At 40.4% G+C, this 20,497-nt stretch overlaps 1 protein-coding gene across 1 annotated transcript in view; it reads right to left on the reverse strand.

Moving 5' to 3' along the window:
• The window catches only part of LOC115388121 (transcription factor AP-2-beta-like), a 49,351-nt gene that overhangs the window by 2,106 nt on the left and 26,748 nt on the right, over positions 1-20,497 (reverse strand). The window lies entirely within an intron of this gene.

Here is a 20,497-nt window from a genome sequence, read left to right on the forward strand (position 1 = left end):
CCTAATAATCTATTCTAGTCTCTGAGTCACTGAGATCTAACAGAACCAGAACAGAGACCAGACCTTTATCTGACGTCATGAGAAGATCATTTGTAACTAATACCAACCAGGGCTACCATGCAGGAGAGGGTGTGGAGCATACACAAACATACATCGGCATGCTGTTGTATCTTTAAATACTGGACCTGCATTTGGCTTCAGTGCAATATTTTTGGTAAACGGGAACAAAAAGAGGTCTGCAGTTTTCCTCAGAGGTAGTCTCAGGGGAGGGTTCTGATAAAAAAAGATCAGAAACTACTGCTTTAAGGAACAATAATGTGCCGCTTTTTATATGTTTTTGCAATTACTTTAGCTGCTTCCACTGGCCACTGGTTTTCACCCCCTTATAGTGAAAAATACACCCAAATGCAGAAAAAAGGACACTGGTCAGGATGGAAAGTGTACTCTGCAAATGCAAGGAGTCACCTTCTCATGGCTATCCACAAACTTTAATATGGATGGACCTGAAAATTTGTCATACTTTCCCCCAATAGAGGAGTGGTTCCCTGTACTTCCTAACCACATACCTGGAGTATGACCAGACTGGCAGTGCAGTGGTGAGCGTTTGTCAGCACAGATTGACTTTTTTGCCCTATGAGGTGTCGATATGCTGCACCTGACAGGCTGCTGGCTCCACGCAGTTTGCCCGCCTTGTTAAGGTCTGACACTGACAAGAAAGCGACTGGGTGAGAACTGACACGCGGAGGAAAAATCCATGGCTACAGCAAATATTTGATGATGTGATTTCGCTGGATTGGAGATGGAAGCTGATGTTGACATTTGTGTAACATCTGCACAGTCTAGTCATCAGAGTCGGTCGCTCCTCCTAGTTTTATCTCCATGTTGTCGCTGCTTCACTTTTTTCTTTTTTTCCATGTTTGCACAGTAATAATGCTGCAAAGGAAAGGAAAAAAAAAAAGCTTGGGTTTTCACATTATTTAAAACTCTCCGCTGCTGTGCAGAGAGGATTCGGACATCACGATACAATCTAAGAACAAAGAAGGAAAAGAGAGAGCTTGGAGTTCTATTACCTTCCAGATGCTTGGTTGGCCTCATGTCAAGTGACTCTGGCCTTAAACATGCACAGTACGTCAAGCCGAAACATGTAGCTTTGTTGCAATGAGATTAGTTTAAAAAGCACACTGTCTATGGAGCACTGTTGTATAAACGGCTATGTGTGTGAATCGTGCAAGAAGAAAAAAATCTTCACATTTCAATGTCAAAACAGAACATTTGACAAAACTCTTTTCATGCGAGGAACTTCTGTCAGCCTTTGAAAACATAAATCAACTATGAGGCTTTACATTTTACAAAGAAGCTATAGTAGAGTATTAAGAATTTTAATCGTATCTTGTAGTAAGTAGTGAAAACGGACCACAATCTGCCATAGAAATAGAGAAGTCGGAGTAGAAAAGGAAGTTGCGCAGTGTCTGAGTGATTCCAGTGGGACCAGGAGAACACAGTAATGACTTTAATGAAGAGGACTTGTTCTTAATTGAGATTAGATTTCTGTTTTATCTAGCTGCCACATCAAGGATCCTTTAGTTCCAGTCCTGAATGGCGTCTCATTGTGGTCCATTATGTGGTTGATCGACCATGTTAATTTAACTGCATGCCATCAGTTAGCTGGTATAATTCTCACAGATTACAGAGCCGAGCCCCTTCAGTGTTGTGTCAGATGATGGAGAACTGTTGTTCTTTTTTTGTCTGATTCGAGGAAGCATGTGCAGAGATAAAGGGACGTGTTTTGTACTGTTGTGGTTTAGGTTTTCCTTTGTCTTGCTGGTGTCCGCAGAGTAACAGCATATCATTCTTTGCATCTCTTTTCACACAAACTTATGTTTCAAATGTGAGACCGTTGTCGCCACATGTGACCGTGCACGTTGCATATTTGACAGCTTGAGTGTGCTCCACCCCCTCTCCTGCATGGTAGGCCTGCAGAAAGTGCCTTTTAGTGCAATTACATGGGTTTCTACACATCAATTAGCAATCCAATTAAGTCTTGATGTGATGAATAGCGCGAATGGAAGTGGAGGAGCTACTGATCTTGGTAATAATGATCTTGCCGATTACGCTGATCACTCAGTGGCTAAGAAGACAGACATGCCAAGGTCATCAATTAACACACAGGAGGAGAAAGGAGGACAAGTTGGTACACAATGTTATCGCAGCGGTGAAAAGTTATAAATTATTTGTGCCTCCTATGCAATACAGACCCGAACCAATATTTCATCATGGTGCAGAGCAAGATGCAATGCTTAAAACTGAGCAGTCTTCATGATGGAATAACTTATCCATGCCAATTACATGAATAATAGTTTCTATCCAATTTCTGAGTTGATTAAATGAGAATTAATGTACTTTAGCGCTATTTCAGCTTCTTAGTCCAATACGTTCTCCAGTTCATTGTCATTTTCTTGTAGCTGAGTTTTTGTATATTTGGGTGAGCATTTAATCCTGCATAATTTAGGTTGTGGTTTTGCGCAAAAGTAGTTGTACCGTTTATATGCTGCTGCGTCTTTGTATAAAATATTTACTTTGATCAAGGATGTATAAAAACGAAGTTAGATAGCTTATAAAGTTGCATCATATAAATTCTGCTTAGCTCACGATGTATCATACAGAATCAGCAGTGCTGTGAGGAAGTCCAGTCTGAATGGATAAAACTAATGTTATTCTGAATGACGCTGAGCTGTTTCAACCTTTTCCCCTTATGATCCTTCGAAAGCAATGAGCACCTTGCTAATATTTGAGGTTCACGCACACGTGGTTACCTTGGGCCACTGGTTAATTCTGTCTGGGTCACTGATTTTAATGAATTAGATTTAATTCTTTTTTTTTTTTTTTGCAACTCTTTCCCCTCCATCTTGTCAAGCTCTGATCAGATGTTTAAGGATTCAGCAACACTCTTCTTTCAAAGACTGAAGGGCAACAGAGATTACGTTACGTAGCGTCTGTGGTTAGGAAACACAGACACTCAAAATGAGCATGTAACAGCTCTGCAGAGAATAATTAATGTTGCAGGAATGTTAATATGTAAGTATTAAATCCATATTAAAGGTCTCCTCACAGTAATGTATATATGATCCGTAAATAAACACGAGAAACTACTGTTATTCAATTTGAGATCTGAAGGTTAAATCACAAGCAACATTGCTGGTAAAAAAAACATAAGCTTCAACATCCCTGGAAAGTCATCTATACCCTCATATTCACTAAGCCTGCATTAGCATGCATGGGCTTGTTTGTCACAAGCTTTAAAATGAATATTTATAAATTATATACATCATAAATATTTAGTGCTGCGTCAGGGCTTTAGTACTTTTGTTTATAGTTCAAACCGCCCAGCAGCTGCATGGCTTCATAAAGTTACTGGGAAAAAAAAAAAAAAAAAAGATTTGCATGTGCATCTTCAGACATTGATAAGTTGATCCTTGTCAAAGAGAGGTGTGTGGGGTGAGGAGGGCCTCGGACTGGGGTCCAGTCAGGTTTGACACATTTGAGACGCTTTTGAATGAGTTTTTTTAAAGCAACATGCTTGACTTACACAGGCTTTCACTCACATTCACGCCAAATTAGGAGGGAAAAAAAGATGCTATATAAACCCTATAAAAAGAAGCTGTTGCAGTCTCTTCTTTTCAAATTGATGTACATGCTATGATTAGTTCCAGAAGATGGTTTTATTATTTAATGGGTCAATTTCACTAAGTCATCTATATACATCTGAGGCCCTGACATAAATCTAAGGATTGAGGGTATTTATCTTCTCCATGGCAGGCTTCTTTAAAGTCAAGTGATGCATCAAATCAAAATTATGTGAAAAAAAAAAGATTAATAGAATATAATTGGAATTCATAAAATGTGAATGAGGAAGATTAAAAGCTTGAGATTTGTATTCATCAACGCAATAAATACTTCCAAGCGGAGACTAGATTAGCATAATGCTGTGGAGAGCAGTGTACCTCTATCACAGATATTGCCCCTTGACCATACACAGTAATTTCACTGTGAAAGAGCTGAAATGCCTGTTGAAACATTTTGAGGAATCATTATACAACAGCTTCTCAAAACAATACAACCACGATTCAACAGACCATCATTTTACAGCAAAGAGTACTTTCATTGCCTAAAACAGATGTGTTATGCTTTCCACATCACGGATATGATCATTTTTGTCTCTTCCAGCTGATGAATATATTTATTGATCACAGTCCTCTTTAAAGATGCGCTGAGGTTAACATGTTATTCAACCTTTGGTCTCCACTCTTCAGCCTTTCAGTCGTCTTCCTTCCCGCCGTTTTCCTGCTGGCTCTCTTTGCAACTCTTTGCCTGAGGGACAGAAGTCTGCAGTCAAACTTTCCATGATGTCAGGAATGCAATCATTTTTGATTTTTTGAATGTAACCAGGCCATTAATATAAAGAATAGTAAAATGTTTTATAATCGTTATCGAGAGACGTTGTATAGCATATATCCTAGAGTAGGATTTTTATTGTTGCAGTTTTATTGCAAAATTGGCAAAAATATGACAGGTTTGATTTTTTTTTTATGGTACTCCTTCCTAACCTTATATGAATATTGGAACAACAATATTATGAAAATGGACATAATATTATGATACATTACTGTATTTATTATGTTTAAAAGACTAAAATTATTACATTATTGTTCCAAAACCACAGAAAAGCTGAATTTACCTATACCTAAATTTCTGTTATTTTCATTGGCAAGAAGAGCAACGTTCATTCAAATTTCATGAAAATCAAACATGCTGAGTTGTTTTTTTTTTTTTTACTTAAATTTCATTTTGATGATAACATTAGGGATACAAAACATCTATTTCTCTTTATTTAACATAATATTTGCTAAAATTAATATAAAAAGATAGTCAAAACAGCTCAAGAAACATGCTCTAGATATCCTTGAACATATTTCGTCTTCTGGTTGGAAGCTACTGTACTGTGGGTGGAAAAACTGCGTGACTCAAGTAGCTACTTCAACCTTAATACGTTGTTCGTCCATGGCCCCAAATGAGCCATCTAAGCAAGTGTGCAAACACAGCCGTGAAACCAGTATAAATACAATTGAATGCAGCTCTATGATCATTTCACAGTGCTCTGAAAATGTACAGGTCCTTGCCTTTTCCCAGGATTTGGATGCAATCTGTGTATTTATTGATCCGCATGCACATTTCAGCAGCAGTGTTAGTACGTCTGTTGCATGTCGACAAAGGCAGCACGGCATCAAAAATTCAAATGAAGCGTTGTTCCTGGAGTGCGATTGAGAACATGCTTCCAGTGGAATGGGCTGGTGGTATTACATGGGCGGTGTACGGTGTGCAGTGGGTAAGGCCTCCATCAGGGAGACTGCTGCTCCACAGGCGGTATCTTGCGCGCCGCCTGGCCTCTTCTGCGCAACAACTCACACCCTTAAACTATTCTGGTTACGAACATGCCGCCATAGGCATAAATGTACATTGAGAGGCCAATGCAAATGTGGACTAAAATAGGAAGGAAATGGGAGAATTGCCACACAGGGAATGAGACGGGTCAAGAGTAGCTTCGCAATGAAAAAATGACTGACTGTACTGCACTTAAGCAAGTCTGGTTGCAGTAGTTATAAGTATGTGAAGGCGTGGCCTTTTAGCCTTTAGTATTTTCATATACTTTTACAAACAGAAATCTGATTTAAAACAACTTTTTCAAAGAAAAAAAACTATGTATAAAAAGAAATTTAGGTTGGCTCATCATGTTGGAAAAAAGTAAATCAGTTGACTGGATTTGGATAAGTTGAATGTATTAAAACTGTTGCAAAGCTGCAAACTTTGATATTGTGCACGCCCATGTGTTGAAGCTGATCTATTAGCAGGAAGTGCAAAATAACAAACTTTGTCCATTTAAGCATGATTGCCTCCATTCACCATCTTCCAGATGGGCAGACAAATCCTTGCAGGAGTTTATACTGATGAATAAATGAACATGCAATGTGATTTGTCCTGTCTGGGAAAGTCTGTGTTGTTTATTAATGGTTATGTTTTAACATGTTTGAGAAACAGGTGAATCAGCTCTGTCTTCAACAGAGGTGTAAATATGGCGAGAGGCATTTCTTCTGCTGGCTCCTAATAACTTTGATGTTCAAGACTTTGTGTGTTTTACCTCTTCCTATCCTCTTCTGTTACTGTTTTTTCTCACAGCCTGGACTTCAAGACAGATGTTTTTGTTGTTTTTTCTCTTATTTCAGTTTATTATCATTTAATCCTTCCAAATTTAGATAAATTTCCTGCAACACTGATGTTTTCGATAACTCCCTCCACCAAGTTTTCAGTCTTGGTAGTTTGTTCATGGCCTAAAAGAGATCACAGGATGTGCCTCTAGTTGTCTTTAAAAGCTCACACTCATTTAGTTAGGTAAAACATGTGTAAGGAATTATGAGTGTTGCTGAATGATATCAACATATTATAAAGTAACAATTATTAGTGAAGTATTTCATGTGTGGTTCAGTGTTTGCACCATTTTTTGCCACCCCTGTACATACATGTAGATCCACGTACATACAGAGGAGACAGCACCCATCTCCCCAGGTCCCTGTGGGGCCCACTTACTGTATGCAGAACTGGAAATGTGCCTCTGTGTTGATTTTTGAATAAAGCTGACCTGCTTTTATTCACAATGCATGTACAGCATTTGATTTATTGCGAGATATTGAGTATACAGCTGTTACAAATATGTCTTCACATCATGTTAACACTGCTGCGGGTTGAATTGCTTCAGTTACATTTGCAATCAAGTAACCGTTGACCAGGGCCTGCCTTGAAAGCTAATTTACAGAGAAATGCAGTTTACATCATTACAGACGTACTTAGTTTGCTTTTGCTTCGTATCAATTCTATGTAAACACGTCATCATCATTCTACCCCGTGGTCCCTCGACGCCACATTTAAATGTTGCTGATTTTCTGCTGCTTACATGCTCATTTGAACCAAACCAGTCATCCGGAAAACATTTAATAATCTCACACAGTGATTCCTCCTACATGTAATACATTTGCATATCATGGAGAATATCATCAAATCAGATCTGACAAAGGAAGGGAGCCCATGTGTTGTCTGTTTGTGCATTAGTTTAGGTACAAGACGGAGGAGGAAACAGATATCATCCAGCCATCAAGCTGTCACAAGGAAGTTGATTTCTTTGATCCATCTTTTCATTTCTCTATACCATCCTGTGATATAAGAAACACATCTCGCTGTCATATGGCAGGCAAGAACGACTGTGCCGAAAGTTCTCATGAATATCTGCTTTATTAAGCTTTCATGCATATTCCATTATTCATCAAATGAATTATTAAAATGAAGTGATCTATGTTCTGACTATATACGTCCAGCACCTTCGCCAGAAAGGTATGCTCTCTATGTCCATTTTAATTGCAGAGGGACATAGATGGCAGAAGGCCATTTACAGTGATCATATTAAAAAAAAAAAACGGTCTATTATATAATTCATATCAAATAATGTGGGTGATATCTGTGAGTGAGACACAGAAAATGTGGAGCTGAGTGGAGGATAACTCGGAAGGATTTTCACTGCATGTATCTTAACTGCAATAGTTCGACGAACTGAATAGCTAAACATTGTGTTTGTCAAGGTGTGTATGGAGAAAACATGACGGTACGGTGCATATTGATATCATTTTTATTTACTGACTGGACTATAAACTCAAAATTTTGGAGGAAAACAACTTCTCTTTCATCAGAATTTGACTATTTTGTTAAGTCGAAGTGTGTGGCGAGAGCATCTATTTGATAGACCTCTAACAAATATTTGTTTTTCACATCGTCATTGTATTGTTTAGCTGGTATACAGGTTTCTTGTAAGATTGGTTTTAAAAATAAGATAAACTTGAGCGTCAATACTGTAGCAAAGTTTTGAACGGAGCTTTTACAGCTTCCAGACTTCAGGCTCGAAACACGACATTAGCGGTTGTTGTGATTATTTCTGGTCACTCTTCTCCATTCCAACAAACGAAGCCCCACAACTGAAACAATTATCACGTTTGAGGAGAATAAGCAGCGTTCCCTTCAGCCAGACAAAAGCATATTGAGTGAGGAATGTAACGGAGTGATGAAGAGGCTGGGCTCCACATCATGTACCATTAGTTTGAAATGAGACAGTTTAAGAACTAAGAGAAGGATGTTGATGCAAACAATGTTGACGCCGGTGTCATTAATGTCCACCCACTTTCCCCCCGCTGCACAGCAGCGTGTCACAACACCATCAACATCACATTTGTTTCCCAATGCGCTATTTGCATTGTGTGCTGTCTATATCAGTCAAAGAAGATATAACCTCAGGGCCGATGGATTTATTTTTATCTGCCTGTGTGGTTGTTTGCCGTGCAAAGTTTGTTTCCATATATTTAGCTGGAGTTAAAATCAAACACCTTCTGATTCAAATAGCCGTTCGTAGGAAATGTCAGCCGTTGTGACAAGTCAGGAAGAGTTTATGAGTCATTTGCAAGTAACATTAGCAGCTGCTCTGACCTGTGATGGTATTCGCATTAAAAACATCTCATCTGAAACTTTTGAAAGCAATTTAGCATTTCATTGTAAGACGATAAAGTCCATGTTTGCTTAAATCGGGATCTGTATACAAGTGAATTTTGATTCTGTTGCCTGTAGCTGTTGAAGATAATTTTACATGGCTTTCATGTTAAGAGCGAGCCGAGAGTGCTGTGTTTCATTTTATTCAAGTATAAGAGCTTCAGAATATATTAGTGTTACATTATTTGGAAAGTATGACAGTGAATGTAATCGAATATTTCACACAGAAAACCTCTGCCAGAAAGTGCTTGAGATTGGTTAATTTTAGCTGCATGAAAACAAATTGCCTTTCAGTTTTAAAACTTTTCATCTGAGAGTTCCCAGTAGTTTCATATATTCGCTTGATTTATGCTTCCAAATCATTTGCTGTTTGTAAAACTGTTCCCCCTCTTTGTCTCAGCCGTCCTGGACTCATTCTTTTATTTGCTTTGTTGCAGCAGTGGTCGGCTGCTTTACTCAGTGTATGAGTGGCCACTTTATTTAATCTTTTAATGGTACATTCCTGTACTGTCATGTCTGTTTTCTCATTTATTTATTTATTTATTTATTTCAACACAAAATTAGAGACGAACGAAAGTTCATGTTTCACATTCTGGTAGTTAATTAGAATTTAGACAACGTTCTAACGGAGGTCAACTGCACCCAGAAAACATCCACTTGCTGGCAAAGATTATTCAAACCTAACATGAACCTGATCATTGACAGCCTCCATGTACATGGACACTTTCTAATTTACAGGTTTTACAGGCTTGTTACAAGACATCAATGATCCGCATCAGGTGCATAATGAGTTTTAAATGTCAGCACTTTGTGCTGGTTGCGTTGCAGAGACAGTCTGGTTCGAGTCTGGGTTTGCATGTTTCCTGTGTGCGGCCGCAGGTTCCCTGCAAAGACGCATGCCTCAGGTTAATTAGCACATAGATGTGAATAAGTCTGAGTTAGATTTAAAAAAAAAAAAATCTAAAAAGTGGCATAGAGCATGAATCAATGTGTCAGTGGTCTCTATTTGCCTCTTTAATTGATGGTTCTGCTGGATGCATTCACTTCACAGAAATAATCACTTTGTTTAGATTTTCCTTCGTTTTGTAGATTTATTCATTCGATATCTGTTTTGTTCATCAGTCACCTGCAAAAAAAAAAAAAAAACAAAAAAAAAACTACATTGTAAAAGCGACTGTGTATATTGCACTGTCCTCTATGATTTCCTTTCTGTGGAATTCTCAGAGTGAGCGTCTGCTCTTTCGTTAACTATCACCTTCTCCGTAGATCAAAACAGACCTTTGTGCAAATTTGCATTACAGCTGCAATACGCATCTTTAGCGGAAGTGCAAATTCTCCTCTTCTCATCATTTCTCTCACAGCTGATTTCAAGCAGAAACCCATGATTACCACAGAATCCCCAAGGACAAATGTCAGTGTACATCAAGTGTTTAAATTCGCCGTGATGTGCAACAAGAAACATAAACATAAATTACATTTACAGGAGCACATCACAACTTCTCTGCTTGCATGGAGTGTCTTCTGTCGCTTTTGAGGCAAATATATGAGCGAGGAAGTGAATTGAGTGTTGTGTAGTGTAAATAATGTGATGTGATGTCGGGCTGCTTTTGATTGCTGTGGTTCATTCTCTGAAATGTCTTCTGATTGATCTCAGGTTAGTCTCTCTCTTTCTCTCTCTCGCTCTCATTTACTGCCACGGTCTACCACCTGTTAATGTAGAACTTTACATGATTTACAATCAGTTTCTTTCGGGCTGATTGGCACCGTTCACTTGTGTTGACTATATACTTCAACACAAGTCTGTTGCTGCACAACAGTGCTGATTTTGCACTGAAAAGATTTTTCACAAGGTTCAAATATTGCGTTTTGATACACGTTTGTTCATGCTGACGACGGCGTGATATAAATTCCACTTTTCTGTTACAACTAAGCCGTCATTTCAGTTTTCGAGTTCAGTTTTAGATCAAAACATTTGAAATGCATCGGGGAGCCGACACAGTAAAGCTATTTTTAATTTTTTGAAATCATTGACCAGGAAGGTTATCCAGCTTCCTTCTCCACCTGTCTTCTGGGAAACCAACATACTGTAGGCACAAGAAGGAAATCAATATGAAATGTCAGGTTTTCTTGTTGTGAGCTGACAGAAGTAATCAGTACATTTAAAACTCAACATGAGCGCTTGTTTCAAATAGCACAGCGTGGAAAACAAAGTAGCTGTATTTCCCTTTATGTAGTCTTTTTTTTCTGTGAAACTGTTGCTAAAATATCGGTAAATTCATTTATCCAGCTTCCCATCTGTTAGCCTTAATGTGTTTTTTTTTTTGTAGAACATTTTTCTTCTCCTGTACGTGGCGCATTAAGAATTCCAGCAATGTACAGTTTACTGGAATATACCGAAGCACCGTCACTCAGGGGCCAGTTCTCCTTCGCTTCAACATCTTTTCTGTCTCAACTATAAACCTGTTCAAATTCACAACTCCACAATAGTGAGGAGTCTCAGTAGCCCTCCGTCTGAGTGGCAACTTCTGCTGGTGTCTCCAGCGAGAGCTGAGCAACTGTGCCAAATAACACACCATGAAAGACACCGCTGAAAGACTTTGTTACCGGAGAAGCTGTTAGTTGACTCACTTTCTTTCTAGCGTGCTTTTCCCCTGTTAAATTACTCTTGTCGGCAGACCCAAACATGGCGCTTGTCCCCCTCACAAAGGGGTAGAAACCAGATAGCGGAATTCCCAGTCCTCAGTTTAGCAGAGATTTGAAATAACAATCCCCATCAGGGCCTGGCAATGCCGGTTAACTTCCCCATTCACCGAACAATGGCTCCACGCCGACCCTCCCGAAGTATTGAACAGCAGCAAGGGACGCGGCTCAATAGAATCAGCCAGGGGGATCTCTCACTTCTTAAGCGTTTCAATAATATGATCCCCCGCTATCTGTATTACCATATGGGATCCGGCAGCCAGGTAGAGGCCGATTCGACGGGTTTTTCAGACAGATAATTGATTCCCGTTTTCAGCAGGAGGATTGGGGATGTTGTGGTGGAGCAGGAAAAAAAAAAAGAGGTCCTCTTCAAATCTGCAGCTTTTAGGCTGTAAGGCTACATTATACCTGACTCAAGTAGAATCTGATCTGTTATTCTTGTACAGCTCTCCGAGGTGTTAGAGTGCATGAATAAGCTATGGGCTACAAGAGTTCTCTGGTTGCCATCAGACAGCTCGACAGACATTGAGCACAAGAAGGAGGGCAGGAAGAGAAAAAAAAAAAGGATGTGCGCAATTTTATCTTTCTCACTTGGAGGATTTGTTTCGAGGGACCCACGTTATCGCTCTCGCCGGACGTATCAATTAGAAAGGTGCAGCGCCGTCTGCTAAAACGGGCGAGAAAATGGAGGCCATTCAGGAATATTGTATCAGACATAAATGTCAAATACGAAAAAGAGCTGTCACAAACAAACAAAGAATGGTTGCGCACCTTATCACAGCCACAAAATATATTCTCCGAGGCACCAGGCTCTTGGACTGAGAGCTATCAGGAGACTGGGTCCCGAGCCAAATGGAGTTCATTCCCTTCTGAGTAAAAGAAAGAGAAATGCCACCCAGGATAGATGAATGACAGATGAGTCATTTCCATTTATGAGGTTGAGAATGCTCACACTGATCTGCCTTCATGTCTCTCCATGATTGAAATGTGTTTGTGTGTATGAGCTTTTGTGGGAGAGACAAAAGAGTGAAAAGAAAACGGGGAAAAAAAGAAGGTGAGGATGTGAGGATAAGATTTTATATTTTCTCTGGCTGTATTATTCCTCCGGCCATCAAATTTTCCTTATTAAGGGTTGCATCCCGGCCCCATTATCCAGCCAGCGTCACTGTTCTTTCGCCCTGTTTACAGCGTCGCAGGTGTTTTCTTCTGGAAAGTGCGAACTTGTCCACTCCCTTTCAGCTGTCCAGCTACTCTTCGAGAGGAAGTGCTCGTGTGAACACGGAGCTGGATTAAACCCGCTCTGTCTGAGGTGTAGACTAGATTTCTAAGCACGCTCAGCTACCCGGCTTCCTGCATAACTTAACATTTACATCTTTGCCCACACAGATAATACCTCCACTATACATACACAATGAATATTGCTATGCGGAAACAGCTGTTTGAGATACAAGACAGTCTTATTACCGTGAATGTTGTGACATACAGCCGGTGATAACAGGCTTGAGACTTTCTATTGAGAAATTAGTGTTGACCCCAGGAAGTGTTGCTGTTTTTTTTTCTTCCATTGTTCATTTTCTGTGTTAGCTGTTATTGCATTCATCCTGCATTTCTTAATTTTGCGTCCAGTAGATATGCGTATGTGGATTTGTGTGATCGGAGTGTCCTCTGCCGGAAATATCTTGTTAATCATTGGTGAGAGACAAATGAGACCAAGCTGCCAAACTGCAAGCTCAAACTGTCTTTGAGTTTTACTGCTTGTATTCACGGGGAGAGAGTTGTCACACCAGAACACACAGCAGTGCATTAGAAAGTCTGGGAAGTTGCAGGGAGTGAACCATTCTGACACAGAGGATGTTAACATGGGAGGAGTACACGCAGATAATGCTTCAAGGCTGTCTGTTTCTGAGAAAAAGAAGGGAAAAAAAACAATATAATCAGTTTCTGGCGATGAGAGATGTAGCTGAGCCAGGTACAACTCCCTCACAGTCCAATAGGACATCTGTGAAAAGCCAAACAGGTGCAGCAGTGACATGAAAGTTTGGTTGTGTGATTTTAGTGAAAAACAGTAGAATAAAGTTTCTCTTACAGGGATTGGTCATTCAAAATTTTCAGCAATAAAAAGTATGGACAAAAAAACTCAGTGAGCTGTCAAACAAAGGAGGATCCATTCTTTCTCTCATTACTTCAAAGATGCTACAGCCGCGGAAATAAGCCATACTGGGCACATCCAGAGCTCCAGCTCTCATTAGCTGCCTGTTTCGGTGCTAGTTGACTCCGTTCTCCTCTCTTGTTGTCATATCACTCGCAGTACAGCGCCACACTAACAGCAGGTTAATTACACACAAACCCCGCCATCTCTCAAAGCTGGAGAATGTTGCCGGCGACACGAGGCGCCGCTGTTGAACTCAAATCATGCGTTTTGCATCTATAATTAATTCCCGAGGGAGTCGACACAGTTAATTGGCAGACTGTTGAACAGAACCAGTTGCGAGCATGTGAACCTTTCGGAGAAAGACGACAATGATAGCTCAAGAACATTTTGTAAGCCCCCCCCCCCCCAGATCCTCCATCAGCCGGCACAGTTGCTTCGCTCGTAGCCTGCCATCAGTCTTGCCGCTGTACCTGCTAAACGTATTTCAATGCGCCATTTCTCAGCCCAGCTAGAGAGACATGTAGCGAGTCATGTGTTTCTCCCAAATGGAGCGAGCAATAACTGCCAGACGTGCGAGAGAGAGAGCGAGAGAGCGAGCGCGAGGGGGGATTGCTGAGAGGAGAATGTCTGAGCTGTTTGTTAATTGGAGAGAACATTTAGCAGACTCCTTCACAAACATATGACAACCCCACCTGTTCGTTTGCCAGTCTCCCTGGCTTATGTTACAATACGGAGCTGACAGGACTGCCTGAGAGTTTGGCTGCTGTGTTGACAGGAGATAAAAACTCAAAACTGTTGCTTGTCAAAACCTGTATCACGATCGTCAGAGTTTAAAACCAAGGATTCTGAGCGGTGCATTTTAAAAACATGGCCCTCGATGAAGATATAGCTTATTTCGCATGGTTTATATTCAGTCTATATCTGCGATGGAGCTTTATCAAAAGCAGGATCAGTTGCTTGCGGGAAAAGGTACGGTGCACCTGCAGGCTGGCGCTCTATCATAGGGAAAACACAAGAGAGACAGACAACCACACACACTCACTAACCTCGAGTGTGTATTTTTGTCCCATGGGAGGAGATCAAGTACCCTGAGAAAGAAAGTACCCTGCACACATGGGGAGAACATGCAAACTCTTTGCAGAAAAGCCACCAAGTCCAAACTGAGCCTTGTTTTCAGGCGTAACTGCAGAGTGTCATCGATGATTCCTGTTTGTTTTTTTAGTCTTTATCAGTGGATGTTTGTCATTGTAACATTTTTAATAGAACCGTATGAATTTCTTCGTCTAACAGAGAGAAGATAAAGCTTCACACAGAACATGAAATAGACTCAAACCAGGGACTTTGCTGCAGTGAGGTGAGAGCACTTACCATTGAAATGCTGCAGCCCTGGGAGAGAAAGTGATTTTGTTGGGATTATTTTCAGCTTTCACTTCTATATGCTTGCATAGAATATGCTTTCCCATCATTCATTTATTTATTTATTTATTTTAGGTTTTCACCACTTTCTAATCTCTCTTAAATAGTGACTCATAGAGACCTAACAGTTGCATGAAAGGTGGGTTACTGCATAAACAGGAGTTTGATCATGACTACATTTAAAGGGGAAAAAAATATCTCCTACTACCTTATCTCCTCATCCTTAGGAGGAAAAACAACTCTCATTTCTCTCTACTGGAAACACACCCGTCACCGAATGGGGGAAACGGATGTGTGGAAAGTTTCACAGATTAATTCTGCATCATAAAATCAGTGCTGCTTCTTCACACAAACTTGCGGCTGTGTCCATTTATCAAACTAAAGAGCACAACGAAAGCCACAGACTGTTAATTTCCCAAGAAATATATGCTAAGGTATGCATCACTCGTGAGTCCATGATGAATGCAATTGTACAGCCAACATCACAGGCTATCACGCAATCAGTACCCTCATCTGTGCGCTACTGATTGTAACATATGGTGTACACCATCTGAAAACTGCAGACTCCAAACTACACCGCGCACACGGCCAAATATAGGTTGCAGAACACAAGGTAGTAATATGTAGTCTCGGTCCCAGGGGATTGTTGAATATTCACAACCTCTCATCCTTTCTTCACAAGTGTACAGAAAGTGAAGTGTGATAATCTTGCCAAGGTATATGTGCGTGTTTTTCTTTTCTTTTCTTCTTAACATTTGGAGCTGAAAGGATTGGACTCCAGACAACAGTCTTCAGAGAACTTAACGATCATGCCATCTGGAGGCAGGGAAGTGTTGTAGCCATTGATATCGATCATCTTTTTACACTTTACTCTCACAGATGGTTTAAAAAAAATAGAGGAAGAAATACCATCTGGGTGCAGGTGTTACTGCTTTGAAAATGAAAAGCAACCACAACAAAAAAATAGCAATAAAAACATTTTGTCCTCAATCTTTAGAAACTTTAATTAGGGCTCTTTTAATATGTGAGTCTTTCAAGAGTTGAGGCCATGAGTAAACCCAAAAACTAAAAACTTAGAGACCACCTAAAGTGCTCAGTCTGTTCAAATAGAAATCCACCCTCCTTATTGTAATTTTACATTTAAAAAAAAAAAAAAAGAAAAAAAAAAAATACATCAATAAATGTCCTCCTGGTTGCTGTTAATCCACAGGAGTTGTTGCAGCTTGAAGTGAGTGAAGCTTCCAGCAGTGAGTGGGACACCATAACGATGCTGCCATCAAGTGTTCATACATTATTATTACAGGAGCCCCATAACGAAGTCGCTCTGAGTGTCTGGTCACCATCATCATCATCATCATCAACATCATCATCATCATCATCATCATCATCATAACAATATCAGCACCATGAGGACACCTACTTCTCTACAGTCACCAACAGAACCGCCTGCCTTGTATTAATTTACATATTCATATCCTGTGAAGCTCTAACTAAATGAGTCATTGTAAATGTGGGTGCACAAGTAATCTCACGTGTTTGAAACAAGTTTAAGAGAAACAAATAGGTAAGTAAATTCATCATGTTGACCCATCTGTGCGCAATACCCTCATCTGTCCGCTAGATGTCAGTGTTGACCACTCCCCGCAGCGGGCGGCGCACCTGAACCTGGAGGGAAACACTGGAGAGCAGCGAACAGGCAGTGTGCTCAGACAGGCTCTAAATTGCAACCAGAGGATTATCTTTGTTGTTGTTTATGTGATTCCTTTGTGGTGGAATCATAAAATAAATCCCAGGTGGAGAATTAAAGTCAGCGAAACCACACAGGCTGTATAACGGTGGTGCAGTGGTTTGCACTGCTGAGCCCTGATCTGAGTCTGGATTTGGGGGCCTTCCTGTGCAAAGACTGAATGTTGTTCTTTGCGCTCCCCAATCGTTTGCACATTTTAAGTTGAAGAGATCCTTCCTTTTGTGGTAATCTTCTGGATGCGCTTTTGATTTTAAAGACAGAAGAACATTTTATTTATTTATTTGTTTATTTATTTATTTATGGCCATTGGTGTGAGTGTCATTAGTATTTTGTAACTCTTCAAAGATGTGTATTGTGCAGTGTTACTCTTACCTAAAGATGCATGAGAGAAGAGTGGATTTCTACTATTGATCCCTGATCAGTGCTTTTGTACAGAAAGATTGTGGCCATGAGTGTCACCCATCGCTACGCCTTCTATTCCGCTTTTTCCATCTTACTGTTGCAATTGTTGCACCGGCTCATTACAGAGAGAGTTGTTTCCTGTTCAATTCCTGTTTACGCGGGCAATTAAGAGGAATCAATTAACCTCAAACACATGCTTCTTGGCCCATGGGATCAAACCAGAATACCTCAGAGAACCAACACCCCTACAGGGAAAATAACCTAATACCACACAGAAAGGCCTCCAAGCCTGGACTCCAGCTGGGATGTTCTTGCTGTGAGGCTTCAGTGCTGACGTCCTCAATGCTGGGAAATACACCTTCAGATCAATGGGTGCATATTGTGTATTTGATGAACCAATGATTCCTGCTCATCAACTAATTTATCATCATCATCATCATCTTTGCTAATATTAGAAATGAAAATAAATCTATGTACAATAGAACTTATTAAAACACTTTATGTAATTGTCCTGTTATCCTCTTTTGTTGTTTTCTTCAAAGCAACTTACAGTTTTGTACATGTGTCATATTGAGACTAAGCTGCTGGAAAACACACACACACACACACACACACACACACACACACCCTCAGTTTGAACTATACTGTTTGCTCAGTTCAGTCTCGACCTGACCAGTACCTGGTCGGTGTAATCAGACTGGAGTCAGAGAGACAGATCGATGCTCAGATCCATCTGGCCCTCACCTGGATTCCACAGCATGCCCTGAAGCTCAAGCCTATTAAGGGGTGGTCTCCAGCCAAAACATGTCACTTTTACACTCAGAGAGATCACACAGTGTCTCTGAAAGCAAAAATAACTCTTCACTCAGGCAATTGTCTCAGTTGTTTTTCATCCTCCTCCGCTGTGATTTCATTGAAGTGCATCACAGGGCGCCTTTCTCTCCTCGGCTGTCCTGTGTATGTGTGTGTGCGCGTGTGTGTGTGTGATATTTGCCAGGGTAAGCATGCAATTCTTTCCATTCTCCAGTTTCTGTCCCTGTTTTGTGCGTTCATTCTAAGTTCAGCTTGGAATAAAACAAAGAGGATGTTTGGTTTGTGTGTATGTAGCTGGTTCTCCAGCTGTTGTGTGCTGGAACTGCCATTATCTACATGTGGTCCCGTTCTGTCTGACCGTACTGATCCATACTGATCTGACCCTGTGGGTCTGATAAGATAGCTGGGAGTTGGCAGTGTTTCCATTTATTTATTTATTTATTTATTGTCAATCTCAATGTGTAAGCTTAAGGGTTTGGAGGTTAATACCCCTGTGCTGTGAATGCCATTCCCAAGTTCTGCTCTATTCGGTTGTGTTCTGTTTTTGAGAGAATCGCAGCTAAAACATGTGCTTTCTGTCACAACCACAGTTTCCTGCTTTAGATTAAAAGCCTTTGTTTCAATATTCATAGCTAAAAAATTGTGACTTCCTTTAAAACGTACAGTTACATTTTTCATAATGAGACTGAAACTGATTTTAGGCCTAAATATGGCACCAAAATGGATCCGTAAGAAAGAACATGGTTATCTTAAGAAGAAGGGTAAAAAGTGGATGTTTAGAAGTTTATGAAATTAATTTTTTTGGGATCTCTGAACGGATCTGGGATGTTAGATTCTTTGGATTTGGTCAAAGGTTGTAAGTTGAACATCCTCAAAAAAGGCTTTTACTCTTCCATCTATCGATGTGATTTTTTAATGGAGATATATAAGTCAGATCTTGGAGTTTGTGGCAGCTGCTCTGCTGCTTTTGGGAAAGGAGTAGAGAATAAAGTTTGTTTCTGCAAGTCCTATGCATTGCTTATTAATTTGAAGAGTGATGAGTTTGCTTTTCTTATGTTTTTGTTGTTGATTTTTGTTTTTTTCACGTTTCAATTCGTGACCAGAACCTGTTCAGTTTTCAACATATCTTTGTGTCTGTGTCTGAAAAGGTGTGTGTGTGTGTGTGTGTGTGGTGTGTGTGTGGTGTGTGTGTGTGTGTGTGTGTGTGTGTGTGTGTGTGTGTGTGTGTGTGTGTGTGTGTGTGTGTGTGTGTGTGTGTGTGTGTGTGTGGTGTGTGTGTGTGTGTGTAAGTAAAAGAGCAAAAACATTTCTTTAGGGTTAGGCTTTGTTGTGGTGTGGGTTAGGGTTAGGGTAAGGGTCAGGGTTAGGGGCTAGACATGAATGGGAGTCAATGGACGGTCCCCACAAGGATAGAAATACAAGACTGTGTGTGTGTTTGATGACAATGGACTGGTGAGCTGTTCAGAGTGTACCCTGCCTTTCAGCAGATATCAGCTACCGTTCCTGCACACATGCACACACAAGATGTCTCAGTTTGAGAAGTGCGATCCTTAAAAGCTGGTTGACACTGGAGAGAAGTTGTAATCTGCAGTTGCTCCATCAGGTCTGACATGGCGCTCCCCCCCCCCCCCCCCCCCCCCCCCACCCCACCCCACCCCCCACCCCGCCACTTAAGACACTATGGAAATATTCCAGTGTGGCCCATACAGCCAGTAGTGCAGTTACAGTCCCGCTCTCATTGCTTCGACCGTTTCTGAACCACAAGTGTGCGTGATGAAGGCCGCTTTGATGCCAGGCCTGTTTACATGACATAATGATGCCCATGCTGTCAGTTTAAAGCATTTCAATAGTCTCCATTCCCTCACTGAAGACGCTCATCAGCGGTCCGCAGATGGTCCGTGTGCTGGCGAAACGTGTCCCACTGCCATCGGTAAAATGACATGAATAAAGAATTTAGACGTTTTGCTTGTGTTTATTGTGATTTGTGCTATGCAAAAATGTAAACTGAGAGAGCAAAAGAAGAGAAAAGAGCAGGGTTCAATGAAGTTCATCGTGACCTGTAAGGTCTTCTGAAGGTTTGAAGAACCTGACTGGAGATTATCGGTCGAGGGTTGTGTTGGGCATAGGTGAAACAATTTGCTAAACAATCACACAACAAATGGGATTTTGGGCAGCCCTGCCAGCGCATGGCTGCTTGCATGTTCTCAGCTCTGTCTTCTTCCTTTGTATTCACGAGCAGTCCCTGTGTATACATTGGAAAATCTCTGTTTGTGCGTGCATGCATGCATGCTAACAAACATGCATATCACATGTACATACGTTCCTCTTGTGGTATTTTCTGATGGCAGTGTGCCAGTGAGTATCATGTTTTTCAACCAGAATGTTTAAAACAACTTTCTCAACTCAAATCTTGCAGATTATTAAAGCAAACAGGAGTCATCTGATCATAATTTGCTTTCCCGCAGCAGAGGGATGAATAATTCTATATATTCGGGAAAAAAAAAATGTGTGTATGTACACATTTTATTTATTTATTTATTTATTTATTTATTTATTTATTTATGTATACAATTACAGCAAATTTGTTATGATTATTATTAATAAATGTAATATAGATACATGCATTTAAC

Source organism: Salarias fasciatus, chromosome 5, assembly GCF_902148845.1.
Source record: "Salarias fasciatus chromosome 5, fSalaFa1.1, whole genome shotgun sequence".
Classification (NCBI taxonomy): domain Eukaryota; kingdom Metazoa; phylum Chordata; class Actinopteri; order Blenniiformes; family Blenniidae; genus Salarias; species Salarias fasciatus.